General features: G+C 38.7%; 1 protein-coding gene across 2 annotated transcripts in view; it reads left to right on the top strand.

Annotated features, from left to right (window-relative positions):
- Positions 1–24,841, top strand: part of PDE3A (phosphodiesterase 3A) — a 238,311-nt gene that overhangs the window by 91,385 nt on the left and 122,085 nt on the right. The window lies entirely within an intron of this gene.

Here is a 24,841-nt window from a genome sequence, read left to right as displayed (position 1 = left end):
ACTCCAATTGTGCTTGTTAAAGATAACAGAATCACAGAATGGCTTAAGATGGAAGGGACCTTAATGATCGTATAGTTCCAATCCCCTGCTGTGGACAGGGTTGACACTTACTGGCTCAGGCTGCCTCGGACCCCATCTACCCTGGCCTTAGTTCTTCTAGGGACTAGACATCCACAGCTTCCCTGGGCAGCCTGTGCCAGCACCTCACCATTGACAAACGTTTTCTCTTAGAAAAGTTAACAGAAACAGTGATTTAGAAGACAGCAAGTTCATGTAGATCAAAAGCACTTAAAAAAACAAACTTGAGGAATCAAGGACTTTTGCATTTGCTTGATTACCTTTTGCAAAATTTTAAGTACTCATAAGGCAGAAGTATAATTGGAGATGATGTCCAAGAAGTCCAACGTATGTTCTTGTCACTTTCATCTCAGAAGCAGATATTCCTCCCTTCTGCCTGATTTTAATCAAGCAGACCACCATCTAGGCTGCAGGGTGTCTTGGGTTTTAATGCCAGACTTTTACCAGTGCTTAAGCCCATGTTATCCTTTCCAAACTGTCAACTGTTTAGTTAAGAGCATGAGGAAGATCTGAACTTCAAAGTGGTCTAGTTTCTTCCTCATCTCCTATATACGCAAACTGCTAGAGCCATTTTATGGTTATCTGAACCTTGCATTGTGTAGCCATGGGTAATTCTGGTGCTCAATGTGTAGCTGTGACAGATGCTGAGCAAGCAAGTTAGCTTTCTTCTGAAATCTTAATTATGAATGTTCAAAGGTACTCTAAAATTGGTGGGTGTGTAGTTCCATGTTAGGGACGCTGTCATAGTTCAGGCCAGTCTCCGTCTTGTCACACCAATGGAAAAAAACAATCTAAGTAGTCTTTAAATACTGTGATGTTAACCCTTTGTTTTTGATTAGTAGTTAATTCTGTTTGAATCCTTGAAATGAGTACTACTGAATGCTGTGCCTCACTAACAGCTGATTTATTTTGAGTAATAGTGATGCTAGTGATTTATTTATTCTACTATGTGCTGAAAATATTAATTTTTTAGTAAGTAGCAGAATACTTCAACGAGCTTCTCTGTGGTGTATTTTCTATTGTATTTTTCCACTTTTACTCTGATTTCAAGGGGGAAGGAAAGACTTCAAGGCTTTGCTTGGCTCCAGGAACAAAAGTGCATCTTGCACAGTTATGAGCTACTCCTAGACTGCAATATTCATGTTCATCTGATCTCTGACTAGCTGACTTAATTAAAACAGTGGAATGTTTGTTCAGTAGATAAGAACATTTCTGGGAGTTATTTAAATTAGCAAGTACTCTGCTTACTGTCATTAAATGTCTTTCCTCCATTCATTCTCCCCTGTTCCTTGCGATGTGTAGTAGTAAGTGATATACGACTGTAAAATAATAACAGGTCACAGATGGTTGAAGGCAAAACCTTTAAATGAATGCAAAACCTCCTCACCATTCATTTGGAAGGTTCAGTGTGTGGGGTTTTGTTTTGTTTTAAAGAAAGAGCTTTCTAATTAAAAAATACTCTTGGTTTTACTTTTTTGTTGTTGGTGGTGGGTTTTTTTTACATACAGTTTTTGTTCTGTTCCCATTTTCAATAAGATGAGGTGATTGCACGTCCTGCTGCCTGCTTTTTCCTCTTTCCCTCATGGCAGTACTGCAGACATCTGGACTGGCAAATGGTGGTCATGCAGAGGTGCCATAGCAAATGCCAAGCATTGGGCAGCTGTGTAATGGACTCTTCTAGTCACCTGGTTTAGCAGGCACAGTTCTGCTTCCCTTAGGTGCTACCTGGTTTTGGGATCACATTCATGTTTCTAAATACCAGCACCGAGAGAAATTTTTAATCATCTTTCTCTGAGAATATAACCTCCTTGCATGCCACTCCCTTGTACAGTTTTCCAGTGATTTAAATATTATTTAAACCTAAAGCATTAATAGGCCTCTTGGTACTTTCATTCCCACTGAACTGGTATTATTTGTCTGTCTCTCTGAATTGTTCTTCTCTTTTAAAGAGCTTAACGACTTTGGCTTTAGGAAAGATGTTGCTCCTCTTTCTTCCGTCAGCAACTTTGGATCCTGAGACAAACAAAATAATCTCTTCAGAGAGGAAATACATGTAAGCTGGAATGATACAAGCAGTTCCCCCCTCACCAGCTGTGTATCTGCTTTATTGAGTTAGTTTCAGTTCTCCAGGCTATCATGAGAATATTTGCTTAAGCTTTTGGCTTCAGGATGTTTGTAGGTTCTTGTAAGATCAAGGTTTCTGTGGTGCACTTGTGCTGCAGGGCACAAATGGTTTGTTGAGGTGTCTGTTGTAGTGCTGACTGAGGGAATTAATTTCACTTTGTTTCAGCCATCGTGAAATTGTAGCTTGACTAAAAACACCTTTAAGTGCACTTCTAGCGATTGGGGTACACTCTGTAATGTTAAAATATTTAATCAAACCATTCACATTTCAGGGTATATCTGAATTTGAAGATGTTTTTTTCATCTCTTTTGTATGAAGTGTTCCAGTAAAGGTTTGTGTTTTTCCATGTCACAGATTTAATATCACAGCTACGGATTTTTTTTTTTATCTTTTAAAGATGAGTGGCTTGACTTTTCTTTTTTTAACTTGTACCTTTAAGGGATCCAGGTGTTCAACCTCAGTGAAAGCAAAGCATCATTCCATGTCTCCTGATCACCACCTGAATATCAAGTGTAAAGGGAAAAGTGATGCATCACTTCCTTTTGTGTTTTTAGTTGTTCTTTTAATTTCACTGAATAATTTTTATAAGAAAAAAGCTCGAACCAGGAGGGCTTTCTGTGTGGCCTAAGTGTGTCAAGATGCTGCTTACATAACATGGAGGGATCAAATATGCAAGTCTTCTGCCATGTTTCACACCTGGAGTGTTGAAATAAAATGCAGAATACAATTCACTGATAGGAGTTGTGTGAATTCAAAGTTAATTTGTGACAATCCACCATTCTCACCAAGGTAGCTTGCCTAAAGCATTTTGTAATGACAAGTTTTCTGGAAGGCATGTTTTTGTTAATATTTACTCTGCTGTCTAGTGAAAAGCATCTTCCTCCCTTAAGAAAGATTTAAGAGGAGCTAGATTTAGGGTTGTTTTTTTATTTTTTAAATAAATGGAGCCAAGTGGTTTAAAATGGTTAATAAACTGTCCTTGTAGGAGAACTGTCTCCCCAGAATTTTGCTGTTGCTTTGTTGTATATATGAAAAATGGGGTGCAAGTAGTATTTATCATGATCTTCCCTATGGGTAATTTCTGTGGGGTTTCTTTATTTAGCAACAGATGTGGCTACAAGAAGGTGCACTGCGGAAACTGCACAGTGATGTATTATTGGAGGAATGGTATGTGTTATTTACACAAACCTGATTATGAGGAGTGTAGTTCAGACTATCACTTTCTGATTTGCTTAACTGGACAACTTCAGCATTCTTTCTACATCTTGACATATTAACTAAAAGATGCCTTACTCACTTTTAAAAACACTAATATGCATTTCCTTAATGTGCAAAGAATTATCATTGCTTTTTATAAAATATATGGTCCAGGTGTGTAGGGGGTGCAAACCTTTCTCCTTCAAACTTGATTTCAATATGATGGCTCACTGTTGCTTGAAAGGTAGGTGCACTTCATTGCACATTTAGTCTTCAAAGATTTGTCTCCATTTGAATGGTCAACCAGGTTTGGTCAATGAGCAATAAATATGGATGGCACACATTTAGAGTGGCAGCCATATCATTTGCTAATCTGAGCAAGAAGCAGGATGGCCTTGTACCACTCTAAGACTATTCAGGCAGTCGGTCACCATCCTGTACTAAGTATACAAAGGGAATTGCTAATATTTAAACAATGCTTTCATCTAGGGAAGACTTCTAAGGGTCTTTTCGGGGGAATTATATTTAGGGCCCAAGAAGATAACAAACATTGAACAGTAAGAATCAGTGCAAAAGATACTGCTTCTGTAAGTGCTTTCGGCTGGCTCATTTTTCAGCTTTTCTGTATTCTGAATGTTGCATGTATTTGTGCTTTCATCTCTATATTTCTCCTGCTCAGACATTTCTGTGTACAGCTGTATATGCTGGATAATACCACATTGTTTCCAGTGGCTTTATTTTCACTGAGGATTTTCTTTTTTCTTGGTATGAATTGTGTTTCAAAACTACTTGACAAGGCTGTATAATACCGTTCATGAAGCTGAATAATTGGAGGGGGTGAGTATGGGGGAGGAGAGCTGTACAGGTGTAGCTATATGAGAAGATTATTCCAGATAGCAAGAGCTGCAGAGGAGTTGGCTTACGTAGCAGAAGCGCTGAGGTTATCCGGAGAGCAGAGAAGGGAGCCAGCTTGAGATGAGTGCAAGTTTGCAGCAGGGGGAATAGGAAGAGAGCAGATCTACGAAGTATGTTGGATGAAATCCATAGGGAGCTTTACAAACCAAGAAAGATATTACTTATGCTGGGTCAGATTTCTTTCCACACAGATGTTGTGTTAGCTCTTGCATTGTCATTATCTTGGATCTCTTTAGTGTGACTAATATTGCACAAATTTCAAATCTTATTTTCGTCTCTGTGCATGCTCAAATGCAAGGAGTAAAACTTGAAAAGCTTCCTCTATTGCTTGTCCTTCCACTACCCCAAAGTAAAACCCTGAAACATAAAACCTACTTCTTCTACTAGATTTTAAAAGAGTAAATATGGGTGAGCATACTCTTGTTTACAAAATAGAACTAAGTTTTGGGCTTTGCATTTCTAAGTACTGTAAAAAATTGAGGTGCTCCTTATATTCTGTTGTATGATTAGAATGAGAAAAGTGATTTTTGAGCTTCCTTGCTGTTTCTCTGTGATAACTGCTTTAACTCTGCTGTGACTTAAAGGAAATCTAACTGGAAGAGGCTGAGAATACGAGTAGATAAGTTCTTTAATAATGCCTCAAAAATGCTTGCTCTGTGAAGAAACTCTATTTGTTTCAGTTTCCTTTAAAAAACTCACTCTGGTTCATTTTGTTTTATGTTCCATTCCTGTGTTTTTGTGACGTCCCTTTCTCTCCTAGCAACAGCTTATTTGGGAAGTGGCTTTTGATGCTGTATGGTATTCAGACAATGTGTATCCAGTGCCATGATCAAACCTGGCTTAGTGTAACTAGCCGGAGTTGCAAACATATGGTAATGACCATAAGGAATTGAACTAAAGCCTTGAGCTCTGGGCAGAGAGTCTTTCCAGAAGAGCAAGGATCTGTCAACAGAATTGTAGCCCATATGTAATTCCTACAAATCTGTGAGCGGGAAATGCCAATACTTATTAGACCATGCATTAAATATCGTTGAACAGATGTTCTGTGAGCCTTTCATTCATAGTGCTGTTAGCAATGAATGAGGTATTATGCTCCTATTCTACATCTACAAGTGAAGTGTAACGATATCTTTGAAAAGGAGAAATAGTGTAAAGCATGTCCTGCTGCCATTCACGTTCCAGGACAGGTTTTGTTCTGTGGTATCTAAAGTTCATGTTCAAAATAAGTATTGAACAATACAGTCTCAAATTGTATAAAATATGAAATTGCACAGTTTATTTTGTTGTTAATAAAATATATATCTCTCATAGCAAAGTGAATTTTTCAGAAAAAAAGCAGTTCCTGAGATCTAGCCTTATCATTTCCTCTTGGCTGTGTTATGTTTGATCTCAGACTTCCTTCATAAATATGTGTTTTAATCCGTGTTACTTTTAAAGACTTTAGAAGGCTTCATAGAAAATCAGGTGTGATATTCTATATCATATTTTGAAAACTTCTGATAGCATCCTCTATTTCCTTCTCAATTTTCTTCTTGTTTTACACTTATTTGAGTTACTTTCTGGAGTTTCTTCTGTGTCTACTAATTATAGAAAAGTTCTGCTTGTCTAGTTTAATCTAATAGAGTGCATAGTTAGCAACTTGTCTGAAATAATCTCACCTGAGATTCCTCTTAAAGGTCATATAGGAGGAATTTGTTTTTCCCTCAGGTCATGTGCAGACACAAATGCATGGACAGCAGCCCAGGTGCTTGCATCTAAGACATCAGTCTGCTGTTTGTACCTTTGAACATAATGGTATACAAATAAATTAATCATGTGATATGTGAGCTTCCTGGTCTCTCTCAACTGTGATGATCTAAGCCTAACAAAAGAAGTAAGTTTTAGTAGTATAAACCTTTGAATTGAAAAGGAATGCAGAAGAGTAATGACATCCAAACTTCCAGTCTTGTTGGAGGCTTGTACCTAGTGCTGTTCCCCTTTTGTCAGGGTGAAGTACTGGATGAAGGGATAGAGTGCACCCTCAGCAAATTTGCTGATAGTATGAAGCTGGGAGAAATGGCTGACCCACCAGAAGCAGAGGTGGGCAGAGAGAAGCTGATGAGATTCAGCAGGGGTAAATGTATCTGCACCTGGGGAGCAAATAACCATACGCATCAGTGCAGGTTAGGGGCTGACCTGCTTGAAAGGAGCTTTGCAGGGAAGGGCCTGGGTGTCCTGTTGGGTAATAGGTTGGCTGTGAGACGAAGTGTGTGTGCCCTAGTGGCCAAGAAGGCCAATGGTATCCTGCGGTGCATTAAAAGAATGTGGCCAGCAGGTCGAGGGAGGTGATCCTTCCCTTCTTCCCTACCCTGGTATGGACACATCTGGAGTACTGTGTCCAATTCTGGGCTCTCCACTTCAAGGACAGGGAACTTCAGAAGAGAGAACATTTGTAGAACGTTAAAGTAGCAAAGATTAATACAAAAGGTGCTAAACAAAATGATGTGAAGAGCTTGGTTTTGGGTAGAAGCTGCTCTTAGGGTTAATTTGAAATGTTTTTTGGCCTAAGGTGATTTTTGCTCCCCTACCTTTTTAATTTTAACTCAGTCACCAAGCCAGAGAATTTGTTTACTCATTTAGATCTGCTTTCAAGCTCTTCACATGCTTATGTTAACCATCTAATTGGGCACTTCAGAATGCTAAGCGGATTAATTGATCATTAAAAATATCCTGTTCCTCTAATAAATTACATAAAACCTAGAACTCTGTAGTAATGTACTGTTTCCTGAGACCATGTTTCATGTGAAATTGAATGAACAATAGAAGCTGAGAGAAAATACACTAAATACAGAAAGAAAGGAGGAATCATGAGGACAGGATTTCTGACTGTCAAATAACCATCTGGATCATTTTGCTTTCAGTACCCAGTCGTCTTAAAATCTTAGTGTGGACATATGGTGTGATTTGTTCTAATTCTCCCTTATCATGGTCGACCATGTTATGCATTCCTCTTCATAAAACAAGCAAGTTTCTAATTCTTGATGTATTGAAAAAGTGTGGAAATCTGAAGGCACATTGTAAATGCTTTGTGTTTGGTTGAAGCTTTCCTTTAATATTCAAGTTTTCTTAGTAGTAATTTTGATGTGATTAATTCTTGTCTTCTCATCTATATGTAGTTAATTCTTTAGTGGGATGCTATCTGTTAAATTCCCCAAAATAAATTACCTTAGCTTTGTTTGTTATTATTTCAGAGTAATTGCTCTTTTTCTTTTCTTAAAAAAAAGTACTGTTTTATGTTCATTCCTTTGCAAATTCAATGGAAAGAATGTCTCAAGGCAAGGGAGAAAACATGTCAGATAGCAGGAGTAGTGGAGTATGCGTTCTCAGATTATGGCACTGATGATCTCAGAAGAGACTAACAGTCTTTTGCTTATATTTTGGTAAAACCATTCAGAAGTCAGCCCTGCTTTGAAATCACACCAAAAAACGAAAGTTGACCAGGCTGCCCTTGAAATGCAAGAACGTGCTGGTGTGAATTTCGGCATCTTGCCTCTCCCTCTTGACTCTCCAGCCAAGCCCCTGGCAGGTTCTTCCAGCAGGAGTGACACGATGCCAGGCTCCGTGGAGTCCCTGAAGTGCTGAAGGCTTGAAGATTGAATTTAAACAACAACAAACCAAGTAAACAGAGGGAGATTGAAAGCTTTCCCTGAGAGTTTTCAAATGGCTCACGTACTGGTCCTCATGTGCTGTTCATGCGATTTAGTTGAAAGTGGAAATTTTGAACTTCAGAGGATTGCTACCATTGCCTGTAAAGCATGAAAGTGGGTTAAAGTGGGCTGATGATAAAGCTGCATGGCCTTTTCATGTTGCCTGGGATGACTGGACTTGATGTGGAGATGTGGAGCTGTAGTTGAGGAACAGATTTATTGTTAAATATAGGCTGTTGTTCCTACAGTTCACAGACAAAGATGACAAAATTTCACGTGTAATGTGCTAGTGATGATAGTGGTTTGTGTCTGTTCCCTGGCTCAGAGTTAGATGACAATGAATGTATCATACTTTTTGCTGATTACTTCTTAGCAACTTTAGTCTGGTAATTTTTAGGGTCCCTGTAGATCCCTCTTCAAGGCAAAGATTGATCTGTAGTGCTTGTCTTGAGAAAGAAATTCATTTTTGTTCAGCAATGCCAACTGTAGTTCATTCCTCAAAACCCCACTGAAACGCATTTTTCTTCCCCAGTAAAACTGCTATTTAATGTAAATTGCTATACTGTATGCTGGCTTTTGTACTAAGACAAACCACAGCTCTTTGTATAGATTCAAGTTATTGATTAAATAAGCAGTTGTTCTGCTATCTATCTATCTCCATTCTCAATATTTTGGTTTTAAATTCTTGAGCTTTATTTTGGCTGAACTTTCAGGAGTTTGCAAATGGTGGCAGATGCATTTGATCTCAATCTGTGTGTTTGACAGTGATCTCTAAAGGAATGGAGAAGTTGCTGTCATGATTCAAGGATGAAAAACAATTTGACAGTCATATAGATAGCTCATTTGGAGGTTCACCTTTCTCTCTCTCTCTCTTTCCCTCATTTAGTTGTTTTTTAAATCACATGCACTGCATCAGGTTGTTCGATTTAAAAAGTGTGTATCATCTCCTCTCTCTGTTCCTGTAGCAGTGTGGAGAAGGTACGCCTCTGAAGGTTAGTAACAATGTGTTGGTGGAAACTCAGTTTTTTCAAGACCACTTTGGTACCTTACCTCATATGAAGAATCTTTTTAAAAGTCAACCAGATCCTTTGGTTGCATGTCTGACTTACAGCCAGGCGTTTTCAAAAATGAGGAAAGGAAAAATGAGGAGATCCATTTTTGAGGTCTGTGGCCTGAACTTTGGGAATATTTGAACTGAGCCCAATAATGTGAGCCTTAAGCCTGAAGCCAGTGTTTTCTTCCATGAGTTTAGCACAAGAAAATATATAACCATAATTCTGTCCGCTGCCTGTGCAGTTCTGATATAGCTGTTTATAGTGGAAAGTGAGTTGTTCACTGCACCCGAGTCCAGGAGGGGCTCTGTGTAATGTCCAATTTGCGTGCACCTTCTGGCGTATTTATTAGTGTATCTTCCGAAGTTAGCAACTGCTGCTCTGGTGTGTAAACGCAGTAGTCCATTCCACAAAGTAATGATGTGTGCCTACATACTAGAGAACAGAACTGAGCTCAGACTTGGCATTAAGCCCTGATTTTTGTCACTTGCACTGTGTTCCCCCCCCCCCCCCTTCATCTCATTTCTGTTTTCCAGGCACTTCATCCAGTGGTGCTTCTGGGTTCCCCTGTTTTGGAACTACTGGATCACCTGGTTTTTGTTGGCTTACAGCCCGTTTTTTCATATTTCCAAGTAAACACTGAGACAATTTCTGCTCTAGCCTTTGTTGTTCCTGAGAGGTGTGTGTGGGGGGAGGATTGTAAGACAGAAAATAGATTGTTTTTGCTGATGTTCTCTAGAACTCTTAATATTTCTAGGCTTTAATTTGGGTCCAAATGTGAGCACATCTTGTATTTATTTTTTGGCTAGTGGGGCAAAGTGTGTGTTTGGAAAAGGACTCAGATTACACAGAGGCTGCTTGGCCTGCTGGCTTCAGCAGATGGAACTGCTTAGCAGATACTCACCCCTGCTCTGTGTTCCTCCTTAAAAGGTTTTTGCATACTAATGGCCAGCATTTAGATAGTGATGTTTTAAATCCCCTGTGTACAGCTGAGAAATAATACAACAGATATCATAATCTGTGTAGTCTTTCTCCACCCTTCTTGCAATAATGTTGATTATAAAACCAAAATGCTATTCATTGATAAAATCTTTTGCGAGCAGGGGTCATTTGTCCATTTCCTGAGCCTAAATGAGTGCATAAATCTATTGAGAATGCTGCTTTTCTCAGGAACTATTCTTCCTTTTTATAATCTCTGTTCTATTTTCCATATGCTGTCCCTGGATTATTTCCAGGAAGAAAAAGCTGGAGGGAGGGAAAAATCCCAAACACTAGAAAACCCCCCAACCAAACCAAACTAAACCCACCAAAAGTTACCCCAGATTCAATACTTTCTAGCAGCAGTTATCAGGCTCTTATGTGTCTATATGGGGTAATTGCCAAGTACTCCAGAGGTTCCAGGTTCTTCATGTAAGCAGCCTCAGACTTGAGAAGCAGCTTTGGAGTCCATTTACTTGGTCAAGGATAGCTGAATTTGGTATTTCCTTTTTTTTTTTTTTTTTTTTTTTTTTGTGATCTGTAACTCAACATGGAAACATGTATTTTAGCCATTTAGAGGAGTTTTGCAAACAAATGTGAATTTACTTCTATCACTTACAAGGTTTATTTGAACTAAATTACATTACAAGAAAATAAATAGTACTTCTGCCTGATCATTTTTCATCTTATGATAACAAAACACTCAAAAAGCCTCGTATTCTCAGGTTTTGTTTGTTTGTTGTTTTTGTTTTGTTTTGAATTACTGTGCTTGAAAATGACTTGCTGGGAAATGGGGGAGAATGGCTGAGATCTTACTCTAATTACATGCAAAGCTGGCATTCTGATTGCTCCACTTCCAGCAAGTATAGTCAGCCCGGAATCTGAGAAAGAGAAGGGCTAGGGAGATAAGTCATGTTTAGGGGAATGGGAGGACTCTGAGAAACAGGATATGACACAGAGGCCATGGGAAAAAGTAAAAACTCCCCATTTGCCACAATCCCAGATGCCGATGCTGAAGTTCCTCTTTCAAACCACAGGGATGTAGGTCTTGATGGGGTGGGTGCAGTGAGGAGGCTGCGTAGGTAGGCGTGGGGCAACTATAAAGAGCTGATGTCATTTGGGGTCCTTCTAGGATGCACTCACATGTATGCTGTCAGTACATGGTCTGCACTTAGCATGTGAGAAATGGTACTGGAATACAAATCCTTATTATTATTGTTTGGCAAAAGCAGCTGCTTGTAGATGCTAGGACAGTCACAAAAATGAGTAATTTTATACTTAGGGAAGCTTTGGGCCTGGAACAAAACACTGGGGATCTAAGGAGGAGCCCTTACTGTTGCTAATAAATATCCACTTAAGCAGATTTGTCACTCAAGTTTCTGAAAGTTTTGTGGCTCGATGAAAAGAACATTCTTTTATTTCTTGAGCAGCTGTTCTTCTAAATGGGTGCAGCTGTACCAGAGGGTCCATTGACACCGACTGCTTACTAATTTGTGTGTTGGTTGCAGGGGGTAAGTGCAATCAGTCCAAGCAAAGCATTTTTTACTGGGAACTGAGGCAAATCTTAGAAAATCAAGGGCTAAGGATTGTTACGTGGGAGCGGCCACAACTGCAGTGGATCTGAGACGTTACTGCAAAAGCTTTTGAAGGATACGGAAGTTGGTTACAATTTGCTGTTAACTGAAACAGATTTGCTGGAGCTATCTCTGTTTATTCCAGGGAGGGCATGACCTGCCACATGCAACATGGAAGTAATTTGAAAGATTTCCTATGGCAGGAGCAACACTGTACATAAGTAATGAGGGTTTTTTCTTGTGTGCGTGTTGTTAGAAGTATGTGAAAACAGGAGCTGCTAACTTTCAGGCAGAGCTGTTTTTTGGTGTATTTTTTTCTTCCTTATTCTCATTCCAAAAGGTTTTTGGGAAAGTGGAATGGAATGCTGTTTGGTATTTTTTAACAGGACTGAGTGTGTACGTCTGTTTTGGAGGTTCTTTTTTTTTCTTTCCCCTCCCTAACCATCCCCTTCTAAACAGTGATCCTCCTAAATTCACACCATTGGGAAAAAGAAGGTTTTAATCTCTTCTCTGCTGCTGATTTGCTGCATGGCCTTGGAAAAGGCATACTATCTTCCCGCTGAAGGGATAAATTATTTAATTGCCTACAAAATATATTATAAACATAAGGGAATTATTTCAGAGGATTGTTGCTGTTGTTCCCCTAGGCCTAACTTTGGTAAAGTTGTGCTATTGTGTTTTTATCTTTTTTGTTTGTTTATTTTTAATAGGTGTGCCATTCACCTTTAGATTTCATGTATTTAATTCCTGTTTGGAGTACAATTAAATGTCTTTGTGCTGTACTAGGACTTGGCAAGTCAGTTGATTAATATAGGTTATAAATTCAGCCCCAGTGTAAACTGTTGAAGTCAACTGGAACTGCTTTTACTTCTTACAAGACATAGCTGATGCCACAGTGGTTCAATAGGTAGAAAACATGAGATACTTATTCAGATGAGCCTGTTCTCTTTTCAACAGTTAGTGATTAACTTATCTAAAATTCCCAGGAATTACTTGTTTCTTTATTTAAGTTCTCCCAAGGACTATAAATTGCTGGAAATTTTGCTTTTTGATTGTATTTATAATAAGGTGGAAACTACATATATATACACTATACACCATTGCTGCTAAATTATTCAGTATATGTAGAACTTTTTCCTGTGTATTTTATGTATTTCCACTATCATGGCAAGGCCATCTATTAGTGTCCTTTCACTCCTGTTCCTACAGTAGACAAAAATACCCTGTTTCCTTTTTGCCCAAAGAGGACCCACATCAAAGACAGGTGAATGTCTCTACAAATCTACATCAACACCCCTTTGATAAACAGCTTCCAAAAACATATGATGCTTTCATGAGCAACAGTGTGTTCATGAGCATGCCTTACAAGCAGTTTTGTGGTGTCTCATGCTTTAAAGTTGGACCATCTGGAAGGCAGAGTTTTTAAATTAATTTGCTATGCTTATCAAGTGAATAATGTACTCTTTTAACACTTTCTTGAACATTCCAGTATGTTTTGAATTGTTGCTGTTTACATTGGTTCCTGTTTTCTAACATGTAAACTAGGATGATACCTACTTTTGAATAACACATAGTGAGTGCATGCTTAGAAAATAAGTTATACTTAGTGGCATTGGTAAATATGAGTGAATGCAACATATACTTCCAAAGGTAGAGATCCATACTTGAATCTATAGACAGTGGACGCTGATACTTCAGTAGTGTTAAAAGAGATTATACTTTCTGCTTTTGGAAAATTAATGTAGAAAGCACAGTGCTGTATGCTACTTATAAAATTCAGAAACCATAGTATAATACTTGTTTTGATAATAGGGACCATTTAAATTCAACGTGAATCTAATTAATTTGGGCAGGGAGGAAGTTTTATAGACCTGAAATTCTTCCATAAGTTTGTGGAGTGGTATGTAACTGAATTAAAAAATGCCCATTTTAAGGGTAGTGCTTTCATTTCATCGTTGTAGTATTAATAAATTATTCCTGTTAAATTGGATCCTATGGTTCTTATCAAGCATCTAGTTCATCTCCTACATACTCTGGCTGTAAATACCTCAGTCTTGGGCCTCACCATATGCAAGAACTTTTGCTCCCAACCTTTTTTGCTGCCCTAAGACATGACTGAAAGAGATGTCTTCCTTCAGCAGCTTTCCTTATCCCCTTACTCCTTTTTTCCTTTCTGTTAATATAAAGCAACTATTATGATACTTACTATTTTTCTATTTAGTCCTGTGCTTGTTCTGGATATTTATCCTTGTACCACAGTTTCACTCCAAACTTTGTAAAAATCATTTAGAGTCCCAGTAGTTGTTATTTAGAGATGTCTCTGTCTGAAGCATTTTTAAAGTCTTTTTTTTCCTTGCTTTCTGTTGAACAGCTGGGCCTGATGCCTTGGCAGTACGTTACAGTATATTTTTTTAGATCCACTGACAGTGAGAGTTATTTATTTGTGGATGATAGCCTCCTCCATTTAGTTGGGCAGCAGCTTCCATACTGTTCCATGCTTCATGTATGGGTATGTTACACAGGGAAACTCATTTAAAAGCAGAACAAGTTCAGTTTATTGCGTGAACATGCCTTTGTGTATATGCACAGCAGTGTTTGGCATTTAGGTGCTGTGTTTATCGCTGCCTTCTATTGTGGGGATGGGTGCCACTTGGTTGCTTCTGTTCTTGGCCCTGTTTCAATGAAGTAGTGCATGGGAGAGCATGGGGTTTGTTTTTGCTGAAGGAAATAAGGAAGGCTCCAGGCTCTGGGGGCAAGCTGCCTTAAAACACACTTGCTGTCCCATCTGCAGCTGGCAGAGTAGTGAAGTTTTTTACATTGCAAAAACAAAAAGAATATCAACCAAAAAAAACCCACCTAAAATTGCTGAGAAGATGACTTACAATTGAATTCTGTAAACCAATTATAACTTCAGTGCTTCACAACTGTTTTAATTCACCCGCCTTGACTATAAGTCATTTCAGCCACTGGTAAACTTGAAGTCTGTGGAAACTACCTGAATTGTGGGTTAGGGAATAGCTGTGATGTGAGGAGAAGCTTTTCATCCTGCTGCTGTTTGAAATGTGGAATATTCATGAATTTTCAGTTGTTGGATCACCAGGTGGACCTGTATTATAAACACTGCTATCGTTTTAGCAATATTTGAGGCAGAAAGCTAAATTGAAAGCTCTTTACTTTAGAGGGGAAAAGAGCAGGGTCCTACAGGCTGCACCACTGTGCTAGCTGTACTTGGGCTTAAAAAAAAAACACGGTACCAGCCCCCACCCAACCCCTTCAATAGCTTCTATCGCCACGTATCTGTTTATTTCTAATGGCTCTTTTAAATGACAGCTTCATAAACTGGAGTATCCAAAACAAAGGCCATGGAGTTTACTTTGGCTATCTCAAGTAAATTTTCCAAATCTAAACATCAGCAGTGCTTTTCATAAATCAGTCCAATGACGTCATCTTTCCAATTAGTGAGCTCTTATTTGTGTTCTGGCCTAAAAAGCTATTTGACTAGTTAACGTTTTAAGGTTTTTAGTAGTCCAGACTTCTCACCAGCAACAGTTCCAAGTAATGTGCTTGAAGTGGGAACACATTTATCAATAATTGCCACTTTTAAAGTGCAGATAGCAGACAGTGATTAATTTTCATCCCTCTTTATTGCCTACTAGGAACAACAGACATTGTCTGCAGACTTTGAAATTGTTCATATTATGTTTTTCACTTTTTGTTGTTTAGGGATCCAGGCATCTATAATTGAATAAGTATTAACTGTGCTTCTGGGAGAGTGAAAGGAACAAAAATATACTGGGGAAGTCGTGCTTCCAAGAGAGGTAAAATGAGGTAGTGGTCGAGCTGGAAGTGAACCACCTGCCAGCCTAGGTATTTTATTTCCCAGAACATACTGAAGTTCAGAAAAGGGCTACTTCAAAGACACTCCACCTCTGTCTCCCTTTCCCCAGGGCATGTTGGTAGGGATCAAACCTCTGCTGACAGGGAAAGCTACCTGTAGTGCTGGGGGGAATGGTTCATTTACAGCTGGTCTTTCTGTGGGTTAAAGTACATCCTCTGCATGACATGGAAGCAAGAAATAGGCTGATAAGGTTTTAGCAAAATCCACCAACTGCCAAGAAACAGTCAAGCCAAGCAACAGTGTTCTTTCTTTTAATCGCACCTTCCTCTCCCTATGTGGAAATAACAATAAGGACTGACATGAGTTGAAAAAAGCCAGGAAATTTAGAGCCGAAGCTTAACTCCTATCCTTAGCTCACCCTAGCAACACATGTAGGCGTTGCAACACAGATGCTATGTAAGGTCACCCACTGGCAGTCCTGAAGTGTCAACTGTGATTGAATTCCTGTAAAGAGAAACCAAAAATTATCTTAAACACACAAACCATTCCATATGTGTGTGCATGATGTATGGTTTTGTTTATGCTAATGAAGAGACTTGCACCAGTGAGTGGTTACATGCTTGGCTTGAAATGTACAAATGCTCAAAATCCAGCTCCGTGAATCACTTTCTTTCAGTGTCCTTTGAAACAACCTGAGCTTGGGTTCCCACAGTGCTGTTTCTACTCTTCAGCTTTCTACACACAGTGGTCTTTTCACAGGACCTGCTATTTGTCATTGCTGTCTCATCTTGTTGATAGCAGCAATGGGGGAATTGTGAGCTAGACAGTCCTTTTTCCATTGTTTTTTTTCCTCAACTTGTTTCTGAGACAAGTTAGAAGTCATGCAGACACTGGCTTGCAACAGAGGCTAATGGTGGAGCATCAGAAGATGCTGAAGTCTGAATGTAATTTTAATATAGGTAATGCTGTAAGATAACTGCTTGAAAATACAATCAGCTATACTGGTGAGATACTTTTTTTGTTCTCTGCCTATTTAATGGTATGCTTTTTTTGCTTTTTTGCATTAACATGTGGTCTTTGCTATAAATGCTGAGCTGTTAAGTGATGGCAAAGTTGTTTGAAAATAGAGAAACTTTCTCTTAATGCTCTGTAAGAAATCTTCAGAGTCCTTGGGCACGTGCTTAGCAAATTGATGAACCGGACATCTTCAGTTGTGCATTCAACCAAATGAGCACATAATTGGAGACAGGGGGTTGGGCATCATATCCAGTACTGAAACTGCTGAGAGGGGTGGGATGGAGCCTTCTTCAGTGTAAATCAAAACAAATTCTGGTAGACTTGAGAAAGAAAGAGGACCATACTTGAGCCGGAGATGTCTGTCAGTCTTCTTGTAGAGACAGCTGTGCACTGTCACTCTGCAATAAGTTTTTTTGCCTTACCTTGTAAATAAGGTTGTGTTTTCATTTACATGCAGATGGGCTCAGTGAGATTGGATGGTTTGATGGGTTTGTTTGTTTGTTGTTGTTCTTCCTATGGGCCGAAAGGATTTTGCAGTCAGTCAGGTGAATTCCATTTTCTGGAGTATGAGATAGGTGGATTTGTGTGGGAGTTATAGAATCCGTTTAATGGGGCTGTTTTGGCTAGTTTATCAAGAACATTCCTTGTAGGGATATTGGAGAATCCAAAATGAAGCTTACTTGAAAGCATTTCCAAATGATGGGCATCCAGATGATGTTAAAGATTTATGTTCCTGAGGTATCTCACAGACTGTGTTCTGTGTATTAATTTGGTGACAGTGGTTCCCGTCAGAAGATTATGCCACATGTCTCTCTTGTGAACAGTGTTTTTGTTACGTGTTGCATGAGACAATTTCCTATTTGGTAAAATAAAAGATTGTTCCTTATTCCTTATTTCACTTCAGGGATTTTTTTTTTCTCTTTAAAGACTAGCTTGTGTGATGGTCTTACCTGAAGTATGCTGTTCAAATAGTAGTTTGGTGGTTTTGGTCATTAAAGAGAATCTCAATTTCTTGCATATCTTACCTAAAATTACTAGGCTGCAGAGGTGTTACAGTCATCTTGAGAGAAGGTCGGATGTGTGGAGCACTTGTTGACAGCCTAGTAGGAGCCAGTCATTGTCCAAAGCACAGGACTGAGTAAAGTTGTTGAATCAAGAAAGTGGAGTCTGCATGTTTCTTTGAGTGGCTGAAATACTGGATTCATGCGTTATCTGGTAGCTATAGTAGATAGCAGGTTTATTGGCTATACTGTTGAGGATTCTGTCTGATGATGCCCTTATCTCCCTAGTGCTACTGGTTCCAGAGCAAGTACCTTTTTGCACCCTTTAGGCAGCGGCTTCTTGCATGTCTGAAGCAGAGGTCTTTTCCTCTCACTGGGGTCACTTGAGCAGTATTAAAAATGTTCTGAGGGGTATTTTTACAAGTTAAATCAAAACCTTAAAAGAACACAAAAAGTAACTTGAGCTTGGAAAGGTGATAAGATAGAACTTGTGTGGAGTCTGCTACATGAGTCCAGGATGAAAGTGAGTAAAGTGGCCTACATATAGGTGAGACAAGATAGCCTCAAATAACTGCATTCCAGCAAACTGGGACAAAGATTGCTTTTCAGCAGTGAAAAGTAAAACTAGTGACAAATGCTTGTAGGACTTTTTTTTGTTGTTGAGAGGATATTAATGACATGTGGTCAGTACTAATTTCCTAACCCCACTGAGAATGCTGTGGTGGTAGTTACAGCTCCATGTGCCATGTTCAGTAGAGTTTCCTTGAGCTGTAGGTCCTGAAGGGAATCGCTTCTGCCACCCTTAACTGTTCTGTATATGGGATGAAACCGTAAGGAGAGACTGTGGGACTGATCCTGAAAACAGAACGCACATGACCACAGCACAGAAAGATGCTCTGATGTCTAAAACGTTAATCCAGGAGCAGGAATCAGCAACTACACGTGTCCTGGAAGGAGCAAAAGCATTGACTGTTAAGAAAGAGAAATCGATGATTAGCAGTGTGTTGTAATATATTTTGATAATTCAGCAACCACCACAAAGAAGGAAAGATAAATTAAGTGTAATGAATTAATGTACGGCTAACTCCTGGCTAAGGGTGATAGTGTAGCTCGCAGTGGCAGGCTGTATGTTCAGGGAACAGATTTTTGTCACCAATCTGATCTATACACTTAATTAAACACAGGTGGGTTTTTTTGTTGTTTTGTTTTTATTTTTTTTTTTTGCAAGGAAGTAATCTGAGCCAATCTAATCATACAGTTTTTGATAGAACTGTAATTTCTGAAATGTGCTCTGAGGTGAGTTTTCTGGAAATCCATTTTATCTCCATAAGCTAAGGGTTATTTTTCTTTAAATCCTTTCCTGAAGCCAAAGGATACTTAAACTTCAGTGTCAATTATGGGTGCAGTAATCTGCCTTGAGCTACATATAATGGGTTGAGCAGTTTCTAGGTACTGTAATTCCAACAAATGAGAATAATTGCATATACTCACTTCAAGAATGCAACTTTTTAACAGTTACAAAAGAAACTATTTCTGGGAATTCTGTGGTATTGTGAACAGATTTGTTGTATGTCAGCACTGCATTCTGCCTTCCCTACAGCAGAACTGCGGGTAGCAGTACTTGTGCCCCTGTGGGTAAAAGTGGCCAGTAGGTCCAAGGGAGTTTAATACTCCTAGCAGCCTTCTTGGGAGCCTGTGACCAGTGGATAAGAATAAGAGTGTTGTCTCATTGCAGAGTTTTCTTGCTGAGGATTAGCATCTGGAAAAAAACAAGTCTGAAAGCAGAAGTTTTTATCTAGAGATATGTCCTATTTGAAGCTCACTCCTTCTGTGAGCGTGTTTATCTGAGAACTTTGCCAGAAGAGAGTTCGTGTGTCTGATGAGATAAAAGGCAGCTTGCCAGCAACCACTTCATTTTCCCCCTAGATTTTTTAGCTTTGTTGTTGGTCTGAAATCCTTTTCAGGTCCTCTTTCCCTTGCTTGTGCTGCTCAAAGCTATTTGGACCGTGCATGGAGAATTTAGGCACTATCTAGAGGTGCACTGTGACAGCCTCTAGTGACAGGGCAGGAAGGAACAGAGCTGTCTTATCTGGAGTTTTGACTTACCACAGTGCATGTGGATGCGAAAGGATTCAGTGCAGGGAGAGTTTTAAGGAAGTGATTAACTCCCAAACTGCTAATGTTTTATATAAATAATAAAAAATATATTATTTAAAACATACACACAAAAGCAACACAAGGGCTCAAGGGGGTAGGATTGTTCCCCTACAAATGAAAGTACATTCTATTTATGGTTTGTACTCTGGACAGACTTTAGCAAAGTTTGCATTATAAAATGTCCAAGTTCACTGTAGTACAGGGACAGAGCTGCTTCTCCTTGTGCTGTGAAACCAAACGTGGCAGTCTGTTATTTCAGGGTATGTTCTGTTGTGAAGGGGAAGCATTGAGAGTGTGAATAGCTAATAATGTCAAAACACTATATAATAATTGTCTAAAGCGTTTGCATTCTTCTTGATAAAGTTGCTATGTCAGTGTCCTTTATAATACCAAACGTACTACTGCACCATTGCTGTTAATTTTTCTGTTCTTGGATTAAGTTGTGTAACCTTATTAATCTGCCTGTTGCTGACAGCAAGAGTCATCAGTATGGTAGTCCATGTAGCTGGGGAGCTCAGAGAGCTCAGGGAAAGCTTTACTCAGCTCTTGAAACGAATGGCTTGCAGTAGTTGAGCTTTTGGACCCAGGAGTTCTCAAATGAGTTCCCAGTGGCACGCTTTATTATCTGTCAAATACTGAGGAAAAAGAAAGTAGGTCTGAGCAGGTGTGGAAGCAAAAAGTGAGAGAAAATGGAAAAGAAATAAAACCATTTATGAGATTAAAAGTCAGGAAACACACCATACTCTGTGAATTGCCATTGAGAAAGTAGAAAGTTTAAGAATGAATGAATTTTAATATAGAATGAAAGTTTAGTTGATTATAGCTTGAAACACAGCAGTTCTGTCTTGGCCAAACTTTTGTCACTTAGCTGTGCAAGTGAAAGGAGAGATGTCTAAAGGTCTTAGGAACTCAAAACTGATCTGTAACTCCCATTTTGCATCTTGTGAACATTGACTGTGAGAGCACAAAGCCTTCTTATGTCTTCAAATGACATTCTGGAGTTATTTTATTCTTTCTGTTCAACTTCTTGAGATCTCAATGTGTGGTAATGTGATTTCTAACTACCATAACAGTTTCTGCTGAACTATGAAATTTACTGGTGTTTTTACTGGTGTTTTATTTACTCTCAGTAGTTCTCTAGATAATACTGTCCTATTTTCACTTCTTGAAATGCTAAGAAGGAGAATCTGCCTCTCCTTCCTCACACCTCCCTTGCACCTACCATCTGTGAAAGCGGGCATTAGCACCAAAGAAAAGCCACTGTTGGCTCCTGTATCTGGCTGACGTAGTCGTACTAATAAGCTTCCAGTGCAATTAGTTCTGTTTGTTGGAAATTTATCCTGTTAGATGACCATCAGCTGCTGAGGACAGTGACTAAAGATTTTGTCTCCTATTCTTGTAATGATAAAAGTCTGTATTTAAAAAAAAAAAAAGTGAAGTTACCATTTTCTTGTCTCAGAGCTTTGTCTTGTTTCATACTATTTATTTTTTCTTTAGTGACCTTTTTCCATTCAGGAAGGCTGCATTTGTCTTTGGGCAGCTGATGATTTATTTAGCCTGGAAGCTATAGGGAACGGTTAGCTTTATTAAATGAAGTGATGGGGATTTCTGAAATTGCTCTGATGAAGAATTTGCGTATGTATAGGGCTTCATCTTGCTCTCTAGGTAGTCTTAAGTTTGTATTTCTAAAGCATTCATAGTAATCTATTTACAGACAATTTGGAAGTCTATCAGATCTCTAAAACTATCCTGTTAAATTACTGCAGCTAACTTTTAATGCAGTTCATAATTAGTTACTTGTTCCAGTGGGGAATTAAATCAAGCTGTTAGGCTGTACATCTTTGTCAAAGAACAAAAAGCCGTGGCTAATTATACTGGCGGTGCAGGACTGCTGACTGACTCATGGTGCAGGAAGGAGACCATTTGAAATACAATCTCTTAGGAATGGAGCTGTGTATTCCATCCATGTTGTGAACTTAACAGGAAATGATGATGCTTTCCTGACATGGAATTACTGGCTAATTGTCTTTCAGGTCACAGACACTGCCCTGATACCTGCATGGTAATTTAAATTTACATTTCGTTTCTTGAAAGCTGTGGTGTCATACAGTGTAGTATAAACTGGATCATATGGGAAGCCATTCATGATATATAGGGAACAGTGAGAACGTGGATAATTCAGAAGCTTCGATCTTCTCAACTTAAATTTGCCTTATCAGAAGGAGAACATTGCAGCAAAATCTCAGAGGCACTGTATCAGCCAATTCCAAACCACTGCAGTTATCAAATTATACATTTGGCTTGTAATCCTATTGACTATACAGGCAGTACTCATCACTGCTGTAGAGAGTAGAACAAGAGCATCAGTGTTACAATGAGCTTAGTCTGTGTGTCTGACTTCTCTGCTGGTGTGTCCTTTTCTCATCACTTTAATCATTTATAGCCTCTTGATTTCATTTCTCCACTGCACAGTTGATAGCGCTTACTTAGCAATTCATTTGTAACTTTGAAATAATTGTTATAATAGGTTAGTAGCACATGCTGATCTTGCTAAAGCATCCTTTTTCTCATGAAGAGAGGGAAAGGGAATCACTTCAACCAAAGTTCTCAGATTAACTCTGACCTGTTGGATTAAATATAAGTTCATCTTTCAGCATGAAAGGAGAAAAAAAAGAGTAAATGAGGGGAAAAAAAGAGTCTCCTTGCACATGAGCTTATTAATATAATGAGAAGAAATTCCATAAAAGAAACCCTGGATGACTATAAGCAATATTGCCTTGGGCAGGCATCTGACCTACTAAGTAATTTGATCAGAACGTAAATATTGAAGTTCTGATTTGGCTCTAGAAGGACAAGCAGACCATAGGTTTACATCCTTGTACATCAGTAACGTAATTCTTCAAAGATCCTGTGTATAGGAGGAGAAACTTTGCCCAAAGTCTTTCTGGGACAACTAAAGAAGAAAAGAACACAGAAATGCACAGTGGTGAACGTATGCTGACTGATCTGATGGCTTAGGTTTCTGTGAACTGCTGGCAGAACTATTTGTAACATGAAGCTCTGTTTACCTAGGTGCATGAGGAGACACCAAGTGGTGGAAGCAGCTTTTATTTTAGGAGCTGGAAGGACACAGTACACAACTGATGAACTTCATGCCAGGATATGCTGGATCTGCTGGTGACCATTTTTGTGAGCACAGGATACAAACTTGTAGATTAGTGTTAGAATCTGTATTTGAACTAGACAAGTTGGAAGTTTTAGATATTCAGCTCTCAAAAATACGCTGAAACAAAGTCAATGACATTAAAGCACCTAGAATGGGAAAAAATAAATAAATCACATGATGTTGGTGTTCAGTATTTTCACAAACAATCAGAATGATGTACTTCAAGGAATGCTCATTGACTTGGAATAATGCGTGGAGCTAAGGGAGACTGTCACTGCCTTGCAGACCAGGTTTGAATGTCAGAATTGATCTGGACAAAATGCACTTGCAGTGTGGCAAATGCAGCACAATTCAGTTTGATAAGCGCAGATTACTGTAGCTAGACAATAGTAATGAGGACAGGGAACAATGTGCTCGGAGCAGCTGTTTAGAAAAAAACCTGATTTTGTTGTGGATCACAGCCCATACTTGCAGAAATAATGTGTGGTTGTGAAAAAGGTTAGTGCTATAATGAATACCTGAGCTGAACTGTTGTGTCAGCGAGACAAATCGCGTAACCTTTCTGCTTTGCTCTGATGTTATTTGGCTTCAGAGGGGCTATGTCTAATTTTGGGCCTCACGCTCCAGGAAAGATAAACCCAAGTCCAGAGGCGAGTACTTAAAATGACTGGAGATAAAGAAAACATGAGCTCTGAAGAAAGACTGACAGAATTTGAGCTGAGTCGAAAAAAGCTGGAGGAGTAACATGAGTCTTTAAAAGGTTCCCACAAAGAGGAAATAATCATCTATTGCATAAGTTAAAAGAGAATAGGATTACTTACACTGGCAGTGGAACCAGTGCTGTCAAACAAAGGTAACTGAGTGTCTGTCAGGAATGTCACCACCATAAGTGATCCTGATCCAAGGTGGGGTATGTGACCTTAGGTAACTCAGAGGCTCCTGCCAGTCGTCATTTGATTCAGCGGTGACCATCTGCTGACCCCCAGCATAGTAGCATAACTTTTGGCAATCGAGACCACTGAATGTGATTCCAGATGATAGTCTGTAACTGACTGTTGCTCTTTTTGAATCATAAACTGATGTTACATTTTGTTAGAGAAAAACATGGAATGGAAAAGGATGATTGAGAGAACAGTGATATCAGCCTTGTGCTTGAAATGAACCTCTACTTCTACATGGGCTGGCAATTTCTCACTTACTTAGGTCCCTTGCAATAATTGTGCACATATATGTGTTGATGACCAATCTCTAAAATTCTTTACACTGGGACTTTCCTTCTCTATATCAAAGCTAATTTGAGAAGAATGCACTCATACATACATATGCAACTTACCAAATTCATGAGAGTACTTTATTTTGTCACTTTGATTGCATCCATGTGAACGATTTGTAGCTTGTCTTTTTTGGTTTCCTTTTGTATGAAGTTTGCCCATACTTTTTCCTTTAAGAATTACCAAGATGAATGCCCTCCCCTTTAATTAGAGGTCAATGTATGAAACTGTTACTGCAGTGAAGTTAAGAAATGTAAAGAGAGATGCAACCTGTTAAAAAAAAAAAACAACACAAAAAACAGGTTTTAGTAGCAGCTGTTCAGCTTTGAGATAGAAAGGGAGAAATATTCCGTGGAAATACTGGGAGGTAAAACTATAACATTTCTAGTAAAACACTAGTACTTCCCAAGAGTCTATTTTTTATTTTATTTTATTTTATTTTTTGGTGCACCTTATTTCCTTATTCATTTTTATCTCAGTGACCATTAGCTCTAATGCATATTCATTTAGCTATAATTCTGAAACTGAATGCAAAGGTGAATAATTTTATTGAGTGTAGGAGCTATAGATATTTTCTTAAAATTATAAAATTATTTCTGTATTATTACCTTACACACATTTAGGGATGTGATTTTAAGTTGTTATTAAATTTCTCATAGAAAGTAATTATTAAAATGCTGCTACAATATGTATTGATTTTTTTATTTTTTATTTTTTGCTTTAATTTTGAAATACCTTTCTACTGTTAGGGGAGAAGATGTAATTGGCCTGCTATACTCATCATTA

Source organism: Cyrtonyx montezumae, unplaced genomic scaffold, assembly GCF_038088225.1.
Source record: "Cyrtonyx montezumae isolate F1298 unplaced genomic scaffold, pur_monq_1.0 scaffold_3, whole genome shotgun sequence".
Classification (NCBI taxonomy): Eukaryota; Metazoa; Chordata; class Aves; order Galliformes; family Odontophoridae; genus Cyrtonyx; species Cyrtonyx montezumae.
This window is presented reverse-complemented; position numbering and strand designations above follow the sequence as displayed.